The sequence below is a fragment of the Mugil cephalus genome, chromosome 14, assembly GCF_022458985.1.
Source record: "Mugil cephalus isolate CIBA_MC_2020 chromosome 14, CIBA_Mcephalus_1.1, whole genome shotgun sequence".
NCBI classification, from domain to species: Eukaryota; Metazoa; Chordata; class Actinopteri; order Mugiliformes; family Mugilidae; genus Mugil; species Mugil cephalus.
In genome coordinates, this window is record NC_061783.1 from 20,265,831 (window position 1) to 20,282,798 (window position 16,968).

At 44.2% G+C, this 16,968-nt stretch overlaps 1 protein-coding gene across 3 annotated transcripts in view; it reads left to right on the top strand.

Annotated features, from left to right (window-relative positions):
- pvrl2l (PVR cell adhesion molecule related 2 like) overlaps positions 1–16,968 on the top strand; it is a 309,617-nt gene that overhangs the window by 158,453 nt on the left and 134,196 nt on the right. The gene's annotated exons all lie outside the window — the stretch shown is intronic.

A 16,968-nucleotide genomic window follows, 5' to 3' on the forward strand; every position in this document is an offset into this window, starting at 1 on the left:
CGCTAGCGCCGCGGTCCCTCGGTGTGACTGCTGGGGTCGTGGCCATGCGGGGGTAACGTCTGTCAGGGAGATAAGAGCCGAGTAGAGGACCTCCAGGCTAACGGCTTATCACTCACACGGACCTGGAGGGAATACACAAGCACACAAACACGCGCACACATGCCACGCATGAAACCTTCCGAGTGGAGAGATTTGAGGTGGGGGGAGGTTTCGTATCTCACCTCGGCATCACCGGGTGCCCAGCAGCCGTTACTTTAGTCTGTTTCTCGATCTGTCTCGCAGCTGGATGACCTTCCAGTCAACAGATTACCAGCGCCACCGCCGCGGTGTGTGGAGCCAGAGGGAAAAAGAGGGAAGGATGTGTGCGTTTTCACTGTGTTGTTTATCATTAGCGCTCATTCTGCCACTGACTCGGGGCAAATCAGAAGGAGGCGCTCGCTGTGGTGTTTGTATTAACAGAGCAGCGGTGTGAAGTACTCGCCTCTTCTCCAGTTTGTGGGGTTTTCAGTGGTCGGTCGGTGCGTTTACATGCAGAGTTTAATCGAGCTGTGATCAAAATTCGACTTTCTCTCTACAGACCTTGTCCCAGTTTACATGCAGCGCAAGAAAATCAAATAACTGTTCTCCTCCTCCACACTAGGTGGCGATACGTATCTTTTCAGCGGGATAATACCACGTTAATACAGCCCGATTTCCGGGTTGATCTATTACGATATAATAAACTAGAGTCGTTCATGCAGCAGACCGGCATTTAAACAACAACCAGACGGATAATAGTACATTTTTTAATCTTGTACATAATGTTCGCGCTACTTCTGGTGCAGGTAAGATCTGCGTTTTCTCTCAGACGGCTCCGTTTCTCTTCTTCTTCTTCTGCGACTGGCTTTATTGGACGTGTTTGTTCCAGGGTCACACGCCAGAGCATGCGCACACGTATTATCCGATGAAAACTCCGATTCAATCGCATTATCTGGGCGTCTCAATCGGATAACGAGAACTCCGATTTTAATCAGAGTAACGTGTTTACATGCACTTAAGTTCTCCTGTTAATAGTCCGATTAAAGCAATCATTTTTTATTTTTTTTCACGTGCATGTAAACGCACTGAGTGTCTGCAGAGAAGAGGAAAGGATCAGTTTAATATAGAATATGTATATAGTATAAATATATAGAACTTTTACTCAGTGTGTTCACTTATTGATTGTGGAGATTAGGGCGTCACGATTCTAGAAAACATATGAATCACGATTTTTGGCACGTTTTGTTTTTTTACAAAATGTTCATTGGACTGATAAACTTAAACTCTGTGGAACTTTAACTCTCGCCACTTTCTTCGCCATCCGTTTAAGTCTCTTTACCGCTGACTTCTCTCTGCTTCTCTCCGTCACTGTTTCCACACACTCACCTGGAATCACGTGTTGTAAAGACGCTTTACGATAGGTCGAGGGAGGAGTCAGCAGCAGTGCTGCCTTCAGGGGCGCTTGGAAAAAATCCGGAAAAAAATGGGAGCATTTTTGTTTGTGAGAACGCTCGTGAAATAAAATGCTTAAGAATCGTTGTGTTTCGAAATGAGATCACGTGTATGTGTGAATTGAGATCCTGATTTTTGGAGATGGAGAAACAGCTGGAAATACTAAAGCGGAAACACGCTCACCATGCACGTAGTTACATTTCTTGACCACAGCTTTAGGGTCTACGTTGTTGCTACAGATGCTACAGAACACTCACCCCTGTTTTATGGGTAAAACATCCATCTTGCAACTCATTAAACTTATGTCGAGTTGTTTGTGATATTTCAACCAGCATAATTATACAGCATCATAAACCGCGGATACGTTCACTATTCATATCATCAGTCTGTATCAGCTAAACACAGATGCTGCTTTCCTTTTGAACATTTCCTAATCACACGGATGAGTCAGAAATCTGTCACAGGAGACGACCAAATAACCAGGTTGTCTTTTCCAGCGGACAACTAAATAGACTTTAATGCAGCAAAACCGTAGCGCGCTTTTATATTTTTGAATAGCCGATAAACAGGAACCCTTTTTGAGAGACCTGGTAAGTTTTATCGCTTAAGTAGGCAATTATCTGCTCCATCAATTGTAGTTCTCAAGTAACATGTGACGTGGAGGCATTTATACCCCCTCACCGCAGTGCGAACCTGTGGCAACTTTTGCTTTTTAGAAGAACTGTGTGCAGTACTTTTATGTGCAACATATTTTTATAGTTTTAATTAAAACAGAAATATGCATTGCTCTGAAAACTAGGAAAACTGACATCTTAGTTAGATCTTAATCGGGAATAACTGAAAGGTCGGAAGTTTAATTGTAACATCAGTGACTGCATGAAGTCAATGCTGAAGGAGTCAGATGTCAAACGTATAAAAACCCAAATGATGCTGCTGTTGGCTAGGCTAGTTAGCTGGTGCCTCCTTGTTGGTGGCTAGCTGGTAGCTGACTGTTAGCTTGCTGGTAAGGTTTTATTTTTCTATTTAATTTTTGCCTCAGATCTAGGCACAAGGGATTGCATCTGTGTTCAAGTGGCACTGGATCATTTACACCATATTGAAATTTCATTTTTTTTTTTAATACCACAATTATCGTTAATACCAGTGTACCGTGACGGCCCTTCTTTGCTAATTCTGTACGCGTCGCTATAACAGGCGCGGGGAAAATTAACGGTAGGTCTCTGGTCCAAAGAACGTCGTCTTTTTAGCCAAAACTGTAATTAACAGGAAAGCAAATTGAAATGGAGCAAAATAGGTGGATTTGTCGAGGGGTGGGCTGGGGGTTGTCCTGTCCTTTGTGGTACGTTCAAAAGTGACACCTAATTAGGATTAGGCCTATAATTAGCTTAAAACACAGAATACTTCCATAGAGCGTAATAGCTGTGAATTTGTTTGAGTGGCTGGGTGGTACAGGAACAAATTAGCAGAATTAACAAAGGGGATTAGACCTTTGATCAGCTGAAAATGAACAGAAATAGAGTTCAAGGGGTGACGGCAGGAGGAAAAAAAAAAAGGGGGCGTCCACAGAGTAAAGAAGTCTGGTTACTCCTATCAAGTCTCATTGCTAGATTATTTTCTGGGAAGCAAGCCAAACGTTGGTGTTGCTCTCTGAGCCAGTGGCGTTTTTTTTTTTTTTTTTTTGTCCTTCAAGATGGTAGCAGTCCCGGAGACGAAGAATTAAACCGGAGATGCAGCTCGTTTTTTTTTTTATTCTGGTGTTTTTGTTCGTTTGTCAGTAGAAGAAGCCGGAGAACAGAGGAGGCAGACAAAACCCACCACCAGCCGGGATTAAGTAAAGGTCTCGCTCAGATTAAGCAAAATGTTTATTTTTGTAAATCGGGGATTATCCTTCCGTATCTATCACGACACATAAATATTTGCTGACGGAATATTTTCGCCCCAAGAATTACTGAAGACCTTTCAAAAAAAAAAAAAGGCTGGTTTTGCTTTTAGTTATATTAAAGTTAGAAGCTCGAACAGAGACGTCGATGGAACCTCAGCTCTGAAATCACCACTAAGGACAAAACTTGAGAGTTGACATTTAAAGGAGCCCCCTCTATAATAAATCTGTGGCGCTGTAATCGACTTCCCAACAACCAGACCCTCAAATCTCTCCCTCTTTATTGTGTTTGTCCTAATGAAGCAGGATTCATTATTGATGGCAGCCAGAAAACTTTGTAGTTGAGGTGATGAGGGAGGGCGCGAGTAGCACATATAGCCTAAATATTTTAAAGAGAGGTCCTTGTTCCTCTACGTACCTCTCCTAAATATTTTACGTCTGGGGCCCGCGCGGGTTGATGCAGTCAAGATTTGAAAACTTTTCACTGCTGCTACAGTCAAAAGAGAAGAAAAAGAGAAGGGTGAGCTCATGGCGAAGGCTAAGCCAAGCCAACGCTGCTGCTGCTGCTGCTGCTGCTGCTGCTGCTGCTGCTGCTGCTGCTGCTGCTGCTGCTGCTGCTGCTGGTTTCAATCAGGGGGAGGCAGCATGTGGGTGACCCTTGAACGAACAAACGAGCGTACGCTTACACATACAGTGGTGCCGCGCCGTATCCGCCTCCCCCGGGCTTCTTTCCATTTCATCACTTCGCTCTTCTCAGTAGTTGTGGTTTTTTCTGAATCAACCTTCCAAGTCTCAGCTTCTTCCTTCAGCCGCCCGGCTCCAGGGAGAATTACTTATAATACTTTACTAACGCTGCTGCATTGCAAACATCGCATATATCCCCTGCTCTCTGTACACACACATCTGCATTTTTATTATGTGGTGCAAAATGCACAAATCTCCCCCCACCCCCCACCCTGCAGTTTACATGCTCACGCCGCACGTGTTTGTCATGTTTCTTTTCTTCCACGCACACATTTGTTATGTTATGTTCACATTTGGCATTGGACCCGTGTACAGGCTCTTTTTCTCGGCTGGAATCACAGGGTCATGTGTTGGATGTGTTGGTTGTGTTACCTGCGGCTGGAGCTCGGCGAGGCGCCGCTTCCTGATTACCTCTGTGTTGCCGCTGCGACTTTTCCATTTCAATGTTTAAGACCCTTGCCCTCAACTCGGCTTTTCTTTTTTTTTCTTCTTCTTTTAAATGCACTTCATTCCCGCACACAGGTACAGACACACGGTCGCAAATGCACACTTTTTGCACACATGCTTACATAAGCTCGATGCAGTGCGTGTGCACGCTGACAACGAGCGGTGTCGAGCTCCACAGAGGAAAACGTACGTACACAATGTGGCTTTGTCACATTTCAGATTCATGTCAGGGAGCTATATTTCCTTCTGATGTGACACATCCAGAAACCTGGATAAACCGCCCGTGTTTGCATGTTTGTTTTTGTGTGTTTGTGTGTGTGTGTTTGTGTGTGTGTGGAGGTAATAATAGGCCATCTCTAATTCTGCAGAGCAGCGTGGTGTCTCTCAATTAGCCAGCAGGACTTGTCCAGGGCCAGAGAGGTCACGCTGTTATCACAATCTGCAGCGAATCCACTACGAGATGATCAATGCAGGGAGAGGGGAGACGGGGTGGGAGTTTAACAAAGAGGGGGGAGTAAGAGGAAATGGGAGGGGGGGGGTCATACGGGATCAAAAGGAACATGGTTCCACCTAAATTGCCACAAGCGTGTCGTCTTTGTTGAGGGGTTCCTGAAGTTGACGCGGATTCTGTTCATTCTGTGGAAAGTGGAAACGTCCCGTCTGCAACTTTCTGCAGAGTTGTGTTGACTTTTTTTTTTTAAATGTACGTTTGTGTATCGCTGGATTGGATTTGCCTCGATGTCGTCGTGCAGCAGTTCCCATAACAACACACGCGATAAGAGGAAGTGAAAGGGCCTCGGCGCCGCCTCCGTGTTTACTTTTCATTTTCATGCTCCTGATCACATTCACGGACAAGAATAGGAGAGGAGGGGCCGCGGGGGTCGGCGGGGGGGGATAAAGGAGTAAAAAGAGCAGTGGCTTAGGAAAATGGTTTTAATCCTGTCCACACTGGGGTTGCTCTGTTCCTCCCACTACATCACCCTCCCCCCCTTCCCTCCTATTTTTAAATTTATTTATTTAGTTATTTTTTTTACAGTTCTGAAAGGATTGTAGTGATCTATCTGAAATGAGCAAAGGCATGCACACGTGCGCATTCATTCATTTCCCTCCCTCTCTTATTTCCCCCTCGTTCTTTCTGCTCTCTCGGGCCTCTTTAACCCCCCTAACCCCCCCCCCCCCCAAACCCCTCGTCTTTGACCGTGGTCCAGATTTGCTTAGAAATGACTCAACCCGACCACAAATCGGCCCATTTAAGAGGGATGGAGCAGCGCGGGAGGAGCGGAGGGTGACTTAAAGTGGGTGATGAATTGAGTGAGGGTGGATGGGAGGGAGGTGGGGGGGAGGGGTGAGGGAGACTGATGGCTGTTTTTCACTCAGCTGGTTTTGTTGATCAGTATCAGCAGCCAAGGTCTGGATCCAATCAGCTCCCTGCATTCAACCAAGCAGAGTAAGACTAAAAATATATCTGACAGAGCACAGCGCTGGCCTGCACACACACACACACACACAAACACGCACACATGCACACAGCGATGCAAATGTGACGCGTAATGCAGCACAGCCTGGCTGTAAAAGCCGAGGCACTTACCAGGGTTTTGGATTACGACACACGAGCGCGTCGGGGCTTCGTACTGTACATGTGAGCGCGCATGCGTCCGCGGACATTAGCCGGAGTCGCCACTGAATTAATGCAGCAACAGACACGTAGGTGTGAGACATCACACTAATTACACCAAGCCGTGCTGCAGCCTCGCCATCAATAATGATCATTAAACCACGGAGCCCTTCTCGAGTTGACAGCGCCCCGCGTGAGCCTCTCCCTGCGTGTGAAAACAACTTGCTCGCACAAGCGGTGAAAGCGAACCGGAGGTTTGTGATGGATCACCGCGCGTTTGCGTTAAATGCTTCTTGATGTGGACGCGGCCGGATGACAAAGGCTGTTATTCATCGTCCTTGCTGGTTCAAAGTTTCGGGAAAGGAGATAAAAACTCTGAAACATCACTGTGGGATCATTCGTATAATAATCAGCTCCAGTAATAAAAAAACTAAAACTATGCAAGTCTTTATTTCTCAGCTGCTTTCAGTGCCATTAAAAGACCGTGGAAGTGCGACTCTGTCCTCAGTTTGTTTTATTTGCTGGTGTTGATACTTGATAGCGAGACACTTAGAGTGTTAACACATTGAATCCATGAGAAACTGCAGCCTGGTCCAGTATGAGTGTTGCTTAATCCCGTCAGAGAGGGAGAATTATGGCGAAAGAAGAAAAAAAAAAATTACAGGAACCAAAATCCCCCTTTTTTTTCTCTTTTCTTTTCTTTTCTTTTCTTTTCCAGTAATTCTCTGTGTAACCTGGCAGTCGGTCGACTTCCCAGAACTATCCAGTAAACAAGCTAGTTGAGTTTTGTGACCCGTCTTTTGCAAGCTGTGGTTTTCTTGTAATCAGGCGGCGAGAAAATAAAAGAACTTTATATAAAAAATAAAAAAAAAAAAGGAAGAAGGAAAGTCTTGTGAATAAGAAAACAAACTGGAGGTGTGATCACACCCTTAGGCAGAGCTCTACAATAAACTATCTTTATATTATAGGTCTGTATCTGTAATCATAGCCTCCCCCCCCTGTGTTGACCCTGTCGGTAGTAAGTGCTCATTTTGAAAGTAGCAATCTGGCTTTGATTAAATCAGGCTTTACAAAATGCAGACGCCACTTCACTGGAGTCTTTTACCTGTAATAAGATTTAAAGGCTAATTGTAGAGACGGTTACAGTGTGACAGTGTTACAAGACTCGCAGCGATCCAGAGGCTCTTGACCCCCTTTTAAGGTCAAAGCGCTCATCTTACAGAAGACGCACATTTTCTAAGGCATGTCTAATTATCTGCCGCGAGAGGATGTTCGCACGGTTTAATGATACGGGAGACGAGACGGCAGAGAAATGGTGAGATGTGCTGACTGGGGAGACGTTTCCATCACACCTTGAACTACATGTGTGGGCTCGGCGGGTTGTTGCAAGGGCACGCATGCCTGATGAAGACTTTTCAAGTGTCTCGAGCAAAATTAAAAGCGTTGTGTGTGTGGATGTGTAGATAATGATGATGAGTTTCAACTCGAGCGAGAAAACTAAAAGCTTAAAATGACCTTCTGCAATTAATGTTAGCTGTAGTATGTTCTAGTCATAGAGTCTTTTTTTAAATTATTACCCCATCTCTGCACGGCTAAGCCTGGTAATCTGTTCATTATGCTCTAAGCTATAGACTGTATATAAATATGGATGACTCCATTTCACGGAGCAGTTAGCATAGCAACTTATAGTCTTCACAATAGTCTCAAAATGAAACTTCTCACTCGAATGTACATCAGTATTGTTCACTGTTAACTAATAAAAGTATTTGACGTGTATTTTATAGTCTTAATTTGGCCCATGCACCATCCGCTAACATGGAGGGGGTGGAGCTTATGACCTATAGTGCAACCAGCCACCAGGGGGAGCTCTACTCGCTTTGGCTTCGCTTTAGAGGCGCCGCCATCATCATGCAGTCTGTGCTCTCGGCTCAACCGACTGTTGTTAGCGGACGTCCTTTAAAATCGATACCCAGTCCTGTACCCTGTCCATTTTGTTGCCTCGCAGTGTGTTTTTTACAACTGCATTTTACAGCCGTACAGTTAATCTGCGCTCAGTAAAACTGCTGGCTGGCGTTCACTCCCCTACGTTCCTGTGGTGTTGTGTCAGAGTGGGATGTGTGTGTGTGTCTGTTAGCGAGGCAATCTGGCTGTGTGCAGATACGCATAAGAGTTTGCCAAGAGCTTGTCCAAAAGTGAATTTAGGTGCTTTTTGTATGTTTAAACTCTGTAGTGTGTTTCGGGTAAGGGGGAGAGAGAGGGGGGTTGCACGAAATCTGTGTGCTCAAGGTGTAATTTTTGTGCATTTACACTTCAGGCTGAGGGCGTTTATTAAGGTGAGTAGGACCACGAGTGGGGGAAAATGTGTTTGCGCGTTTGTGAGCGAGTCGGTTATTGAGTGTTTCTGCAGCAGCTGGATGCTAAATAAGCGTGGAGCTGGAGGAGGAAAGTGGGGAGGTACTTGGGGAAACCTCCTAAAGTTCATAACGCAGCACGGGGGCCACTGAATGGGAAGAACTTAATTAGGTGGAATGCGCGTGAATGTTTTTACATTTGAATGGGGCTGTAGAAACGAACGTAACACAGATGAGATTTGAAGGTGAACGGAGGTAATGAGCTCGGGAGGATGAATCCGCCGAATGTATCCATTCACATCCACCGCCACCACATGTTTTCCCGTCCCCCCCCCCCCTCCCTTCCCTTCCCCGTCTGTTTGTGCTTTTTGTCTGTTTGGGCTTTTTAGTTTTCGCCCCATCTGCTTGCTCTGTGTCAGAAGGCATCCGTTTAAAATCTCAGAGTCTCAGAGGAGCGAGCATAGAGAGGCTCAAAAAAATGTCCCCCTCCCCTCAAAAAAAAAAAAAATTAACTTTTTGCATAACTTACAGATTAATTTCCCCCCTTTCTTTTATTCTTTCTTTTTTTTATTATTTATTTATTTCATTTCCCTTTGACCACCGCCCTGATTATTCCTTTCGTTGATGAAAAGCGCCGGCGAGAATCGATGATGATGAAGAGACAGAACTGAAGGTTATTTAGGCAGGAAATTTCCTCCCTCTCTGTGGCGAAACGATTGGGGTTTGCACGAGGAAATGATTGAGATCGTCATGGAAACGCCCCGGGGATGGCGAGCTGCGTAAGAGTTTGGTTTTGGGGCAAACGGCGTCTGTGTTTGTGTTAGTGAAAAGCAGCGGTAATCAGGGGGTAATTGAATAGACAGTGTGGCTTTTGGTCCGTGTGTGTGTGTGTGTGTGTGTGTCATCAAGGGTAATTAGGCTGTGTGTGTGTGTGTGTGTGTGTGTGTGTGTGTGTGTGTGTGTGATGTACAACCACTGTGGCTGCGTTAGAGATGTGATACAGATACACACTGAAGGCTTTTAGTGTCTGGTGGCTAAGATGTGCTATTGATGTTTGTGTGTGTGTGTGTGCGTGTGAACGGAAAGAAATGAAGAGCATTAATCATTTATATAGTTTGTGTGTGCGTGAGGCTGTGTGTTCCCTCCCTGTGTGTAATGCAAGTGTGACGGATGCATCTGTGTGTGTGTGTGTGTGCAGAGGTTAGAAGAAAACCTGCATACTGAATGTTTTTCATTATAGTGCAATAATTGGTGCACAAACCGGGACATAAAAAACTAACTTAAAGCCCCATTACACATATAGCTATTACTTCCTTAATGTGATGCATTTCCCAGTGAGACAGTAAAGGATCATCACAAACTGTAAAAACAATGCACGCAGCCCGGCTGGTGTTAAGTAAACGTAGCTTGTTTTCTTGTTTGTAAAAATAAGCTATGTTTTCAGATTAATATGAAGTCAGTGTAACGGTAAATGAACGCCTCCTCCCCACTCCACCACAAGTTTTATTCATCAAAGCTTCCTTATCACCGCCATGTTTTTTTTTTTTTTTTTTTAAACCTAAAATGTTTTACTGTTATGTTCTGTTAATCATCATGCTGCAATTATAAACTTGTGCGTATTAGTTATTAGCTCGCGAGGGTGCTATTAATTCCGGAATACAAATTGTTCTGCGTGCGTTTAAAAACTAATTCATCCCTGACACAATTTAAGCTCAATACCGGTGGGATAGAAGATAAACGAGTAGTTCTGAATTCTGGGAAGTTTCCGTACTGCTCTTATATCAAGGCATTAATTGTGGAGTCGGAGCTGCGGATGCATTTGGCTTTAACATCAAGGGAAGCGGCTAACCTGGCTAACTTTCCGATAAGTATTCCGGAGAACATCTCAGTTCCAACTTTTCTGGTAAATGGTCCTTATTTCCGAGGGTTGAATCAAGGCCATTTTTGAGCAGGAAACTCAAATCTCTGACTAAACCGAATGCAAGGAGAAAACAATCAAACAGTGTGCAATGCAACACAGTTAAGTACTCTTTTAATGTTATGTTGTTTTTAATGTGGTGAAGGGTAGAAGAAGTGCAATTTGCAAAATGAAGTAACTAACAGAAAACAAGTGTCCACTTAAAGAAATCTGTTGTAGTAGTACGTGTCCTCAGCATAAAGTCAAGCACGTTTCCAATGGGTGCTGGACACCACCGGGGCTGTCCCTTGTCCCCTGGTCCTGTTCATAGTATTCATGGTCAGGATCTCAAGGCGCAGCCGAGGTGAGGAGGGTGCCCGGTATGGAAGCCTCAAAATTGCGTCCTTATGCAGATGATGTAGTTCTGTTCAGATCATGTGTGAAGTGGTTGGGTTGACGGTCTTTTTGCACCTCCAAGTCCAAAACCAAGAGTTCCTGCCCCAAGCGAGGGAGCTCAAGTATCTCAAGGTGCTCTTCGCAAGTTGTGGTAAAATGGAGCAAGAGAAGTTGGGATGGTTTGGTGCAGCAGCTGGAGTAATGTGGTCGCTGTATCACACTGTGGTGGTTAAAAGGGAGCTGAGCTGTAAGCCAAAGCTTTTAATCTACCAATCCTTGCATATGGTCATGAACTGTGGGTAGTGACTGAAAGAATGACATCGCGGTTTCAGCTCGGGACTAGAACCGCTGCTCCCTTTGGAGGTTTTACCGGACATGGTTACCAGGAAAGAGACCCAGAACTCAAAGGAGGAATAAGTTGCTGAGGAAACATCTGGAGTTCCTTACTCAACCTGTTGCAATCGTGACTTCGGATGAGTGGATGGAAATGAATGAATAAATGCATGAATTGTTGTAGTGTGTTTGTGCTTGATGTTTAGTAGAGTGTTGTACGTACAGTATGCCGTGTTTGTGATTCATGGAGGGGGAAAAAAAACAAAACAACCATCTGTACGTGGTTATTATTCTGTAGCTATGTTTATCCATGGAAATGTTCTTCCAAGGTACTTCGAAGGGCTTTTACTCTTGAGCGTACCCACTCAGGGAAGTTTGCACTTATAGAACATAAACAACTTTAATGGGCACAGTAGGCATCCTCCGCCATATGCCCATTTGGAGGAGCAAGCCACGTTCTTGGAAAATGGCACAATTGGTTTGCCTCTGTGGATAAATGCTAATCACGCTCAGTCAGGTAATTCTTGTAAAAGTACAGTCTGCATCTCTTTGTGTGTTCTTTCTACCAGCCTGCTTGTTTAAGAAAAAAAAAAAGAAGCACAATTTAAATTTTTTAAAATCGATTCTGAGAAGCAACCCTCAAAGATGCACCTTGTCAAAGTCGGCTGTAAAATATTGAGATTCTGCTGGCTGTGTCGGTGAAGAGGTTGCTCTCGTATCCTTGTCCTACTGTACATCTGTGATTTCCTGTCTGCGTTGCCTCCGGGTCCCATTAACCCAGCAGGGTAACGTTTAGCCTCAGCCTCACCTCCTACATCCCTGCTTACGTCTGCTTTGATTTTGATCTTGTGCCTCCCAGGCTGCTAATGAGTGAAGAAATCTAACTTTTTTTTTTTTTTTTTTAATTATTTTTAGCAACAGTTTGTTTATGGCTTCATCCTTTAAAACTCATTTTGCAGCTCAAGCAGGTTCGGTTAATAAAGTTTCCTTCCGACATGATTCCGACTAAAACTGATGTTTATTGATTGTTTATGAGAAAACAAAAGGTCAAGTGTGTTTTAAAGCACAGGTAAGCAGAAAATCTGCAACAAACCGCAGCAGTTTTTCATTGATTTATGTAAAAAAAAAAAAAAAAAAAAAAAAAAGATTCTCACTTGATGCTGTTGGCACTGGTTTTAATTTGGAAAATGAAAAATTTGCATAAAGTGTGCAGATGCTTGTCGTTTTTATACAGATGATGGTGATCCCTCCCTTCAAGATAACAAAACAGTTGTCACTGAGTAGACGCTGCTTTCTCTTACATGGCGTTTCTCATTGTATAAGGTCAGCAGCCACCCTCAAGAACTACAACGGCGTAAAAAGTGAAAGCCTGACTAACAAGCCGTAGTATTGACTTAGTAGAACCTGATTGAATTTTAAGCAGCAGCGTGATATTCACATGTGTTTTAACCCCATGAAGTAAAACAGATTTTTTTTTTTGTTTGTTTTATTTTACTCATTTCCATTATTTGTGCCTCAGGCTGAGGTCTTTTCGTTTGAAGGGTGCTCCTGGTTGGACGTCGTCTTGCTTCTGCATCAGGAAGCTGTTCAATAGGACGCTCCATGTATCACCTCTGCAGACCTTTGTCTTAACGCTGCAATTACTTGGAACCTGTTATACCTCATTTTGTGTAGGCGTTGCTTGAATTGCATAGAAACACACTGTTCCGCAGACCATTAAGCAGCTTAATGTTTAGGTATTACACTTAATATTTTCCTAGTATACTTAGAGCTGAATTATCTGGGCATCTCACTTTATGAGCAGTCCAACGGGGATCCAGACACATTAACGTGCTGCTGAATAATACATAAAAACAAACCTGCTGTCTCAGGTGATTCGTTAACGGGATTCAACGCAATAAAAAAAAAGGCTTTTTCTCTCTTCTTTCTAAGTAGGTTTCTCTCTGTCAGTCAGTACGTTTTATGCACATAAAAACATCACATTATTGCCTCAATAGGCAATAAGACTAATATTTCTCCTTATCCGATTGAGACGCCCAGATAACGCGATTGGTAACCGATTTTCTCCAGCATGTATACGTCTTAATCAGACTTTAACTGGACAACATGTGTGTGCATGCACCTCAACCACTGTGCTGGTGTATGACTCTGGAACAAGAAAGCTGGTCACAGAAGAAGAAGAAGGCGAAGAAGAAGTGAAACAGAGCTGGTAGAAGAACCACAATTCGGGATAGCGCCATCTTTTCTGCACCATAAGTAGCAGCGCACATTACATACGAGATTAAAAAAGCTGAACTTTTTTATGCATCTGGTTGTTGTTTGAAATGCTGGTCTGACGTATGAACGATTCTTGTTGATTATATGATGTAATAGGTCAACGGGAAAGGGGGCCGTATTAACATGATATTAACCTGCTGACAAGACACATATCGCCCCCTAGTGTGGAGGAGGAGGACGTGTTCCCCGAGAGTTATTCGATTTTCTCTGTTGCATGTAAACTGGGACAAGGAAAGTTGAATTTTGAGCATAGCTCGATTAAGTTGTTCATGCAAACACATTGATTGAGAATGGTTGGTGCGTTTGTCTTCTCAGGTGTCATTAATATGACGAATTGTTGACCCCAAGGCTGCTTTTAGAGAGGGTCCGTGTCTCCACCGTGGTCCTTCCGCCTCCGACTTTGAGCGCCGTTTTCAGGCTTGATTTCAATTCTAGGAGCAAAAACAAAGGAGATACATGAAAGATTATCCAGACTCCTCTGTTTTCACACCCCTTTCGACTGTTTGCTCACCTCTCCTTCTTCTTCTTCTTCTTCTTCTTCTTCTTTGTTTGTTTCTGTTGCTCAGCACTTCTTCTTCCCACCTCCGCTCCCCACATTCCCAAATCTTCTCATTTAGATTATCCTCACCGCAGTGAGTGGCACTGTGTAGAAATGGATCGTTTTCATCGCTCCCTCTCCCTCCACACCCCCCCTCCCTTAATCTCCTCCATGTACATGACACTAATACACAGACTGATATAAGCCCCTCTGCCTCTCTCCGTGACATTTATCACCGTGCTTCTTAATGCAGGCAGGCTGCCTCTGTTGATGAGAAGTCAGCATGACAAGCATGGCCTATTTTCTTACCCACCATATTCTTTTTTATTTTTTATTTTTTTACCCCTTTTTAAACTTTCTGTGGGGTGTGTGGGGGGGAGTGGGAGTGGAATGTGCTCACAGAAGAGTGTTTACTGAAACATCTTGACAAGGGTTTGGCACAGTTTTCGTCTGATGATCCGTTAGTGTTTTAGACTCGTAAACAATGTCCCAGGAGCTGATTAAAAGAACGGGAGTGCACTTTCAGCATTGGCATGTGGCTTTTAACATCCTAGATGAACTCCGCCGATAACTTCAGCCGCTTGATCAACGTCCTGTTATCAGTTATTATCACCTTATTTGTTTAGTCTCAACACAGCAGATGACTTTTAGCTTGACAGGGCGTCACGTCCTCCGACTGTGTCCTAGTGACCTGTGGACGAGCCCGGGGATATCTGGTCTCCGGGGGTCGCCCGGCAACCGCACAGTAATGATGTCTCCAGTGTGTGTGTGTGGTGTGGACCGTGCTGCCTTTCCATTCCTTTGTTTTCCCAATCACATATTAGGGATGAGAGGCCCGTCTCGTGAGCAGAGGCAAATAATTACACCTTCAGAGAAGCAGAGTGATGAATATGTTTCAGATGGATCCTAAGACGTATCGGCTGCTAGAATGAGGGACATGTGCTCGGCGCGCTGGTTAAAAGGCTTTTCTGTTCCATCTGTTCCAGCCGAGTGGTGACCGAGGCGTGGATTACAATCTCCTAGTGCAGGAGTCTTCAACGTTTTTTCTTTTTTTTTTTAGCCCACGGGCCCAAAAACTGATGTAGAGATTAAGTAGGGGCCCCCTAACTACTATATGTGTTCTATAATAACCTCAGCCTAATGCTTTTTATAATTATACATCATTATTATTATCATTTTGCATTCGATATTAAGGAATCCCTTTACTAAAATATGCTGGATTCATGTTGATGTGTATTTAAAGAACTTTAAATTTGTACAGTGGACCCCCTGTTGAAGACCTGTGTCCACTTTAACCCCCATGTATGTGTTGCTTTGTGTAGTGGATCAGGGACCAGAGGTTTTCAAAGGGGGATCAGACCTTTTCTTTTTCATTATAATTTAAAAAAAAGTTTAAAGCCATTCTCACCTTTATGTCGTTAAGACTCTGAGTTATCATTATGACTTTTAAGAGGTCGATATATTTCCACATAGCAGTGGGAAGGGCATCAATCAGGCCATAACATTATGACCACGTTTCTGATGTGCAGAGCATCGAATTCTAACAAGATGCTCGATGTTATTTACGTCTCCTGTCAGCGGTTTTAATGTTGTGGCTGGAATAATGGACGTCTCCGTTAATTGTGGGCGCGATAAAAATGTCAGCACCAGATTTTTAACTCTGATGTATTTAGGTGTTGGCTTAAACCTTTTCCGAACGAGCGAGTCTCAAGGCTAAATCACATCTTTGTTGTTTCCTTGGAGCTAATGGTTCCTTCTTCTTCTCCTCCTCGACGACGTTGACTCTGGAGTGAGACGTGGAGCAATTAGTTTTGGCGAAAAGTTGTTTCGCACAAGACATTTATCAGACGAGTTACCCAGCCGCAAACGGTCCCCGCGATTTTTTTATTGACAGTAGCCAATTTTAGAGCTGTTCATTAACACAAAAGGGAAGGAGACAGCTGCCTTCCAGTTGTCACACAGGCAACCGCGTTCTCTTACATCAGAACACTTCTGTTTAAATATCAGCCATCGTCTCTCCGCTTTGGTCTTGGAGGGAAAATTGGCAAGAAAATCACACCGCTCTAGCATGTGACCTCACATTTATTGAAAAATGAACATGCCAGCCGTAATGGGCCCTTTGCAGGAGCATTGTTCTTTATAGGCACCGCGGAATAATAGATTTTTAAGCACTTGATTAACAGAAGGATGACAGCCACCAAAGACCCTCCACAAAAGGCCATTATTCAGCTGTCTCTCACTCGGGCACTTGATAAATGCCACTAATGCTTAAAATATAAATGGCACAATAAATATAAATAACACTTTGGCCCACGCGTTGCTTCTCCGTGCCAGTCTGTAAGTTTGAAAGGAGGGAGGAAACTAGGACAGGACGGAGAGAAAGTTGGATCCATCATCCTTAAAGCCTTCTGCTGCTTCGGTCGGATATTAGCAGACAACCGTCCCCTAATTTAGACATCACATCCTGTCCCGAGAGCCCCCGCCTCATTGTCCCCCAGCCGTCTGTCTCACCCTGGCGTAACCCTAACGCGCCTGAGACCTCTCCTGTCGCCTTTTCTCCCTTCCTCAGCTCCTCTCCTCTCGTCTCCTCCAGAACGAGCAGTCTGGATAAATCGCGGCCTTTCAGCGCGGGCTCACTCATAGCTCCTCACAGATCATTATTCCACATCCAGCGAGTTTTCATTGAAAGAAAAAAGAGAGAAAAAGTCGTTCCCTCGCCGACGCTGCCCTGGCACGTAACCACCTTCGCGAGGCTCATTTCATCCAACCTCAGATTGTTTGATTGGCATCCACCGCTGTGTTTGCCAGGAGTGCTGGCAGAAACCGTGCTGTTATTTGCATAAAACAGGAAGGGGTTCAGATTTCCCTGCTGTTCTGCGTTCAGCTGCATTCTTAAGAAAAATCAACATGTAATTCACAGAGAGGAAAAAACATTAGCTGCCCTCATGCACTTCTGCACTGTAGCCACTCAGGCACTTTCCCTTCCCTTGTTTAAGACTTTTCTTTTCTCACCTTTTTAGC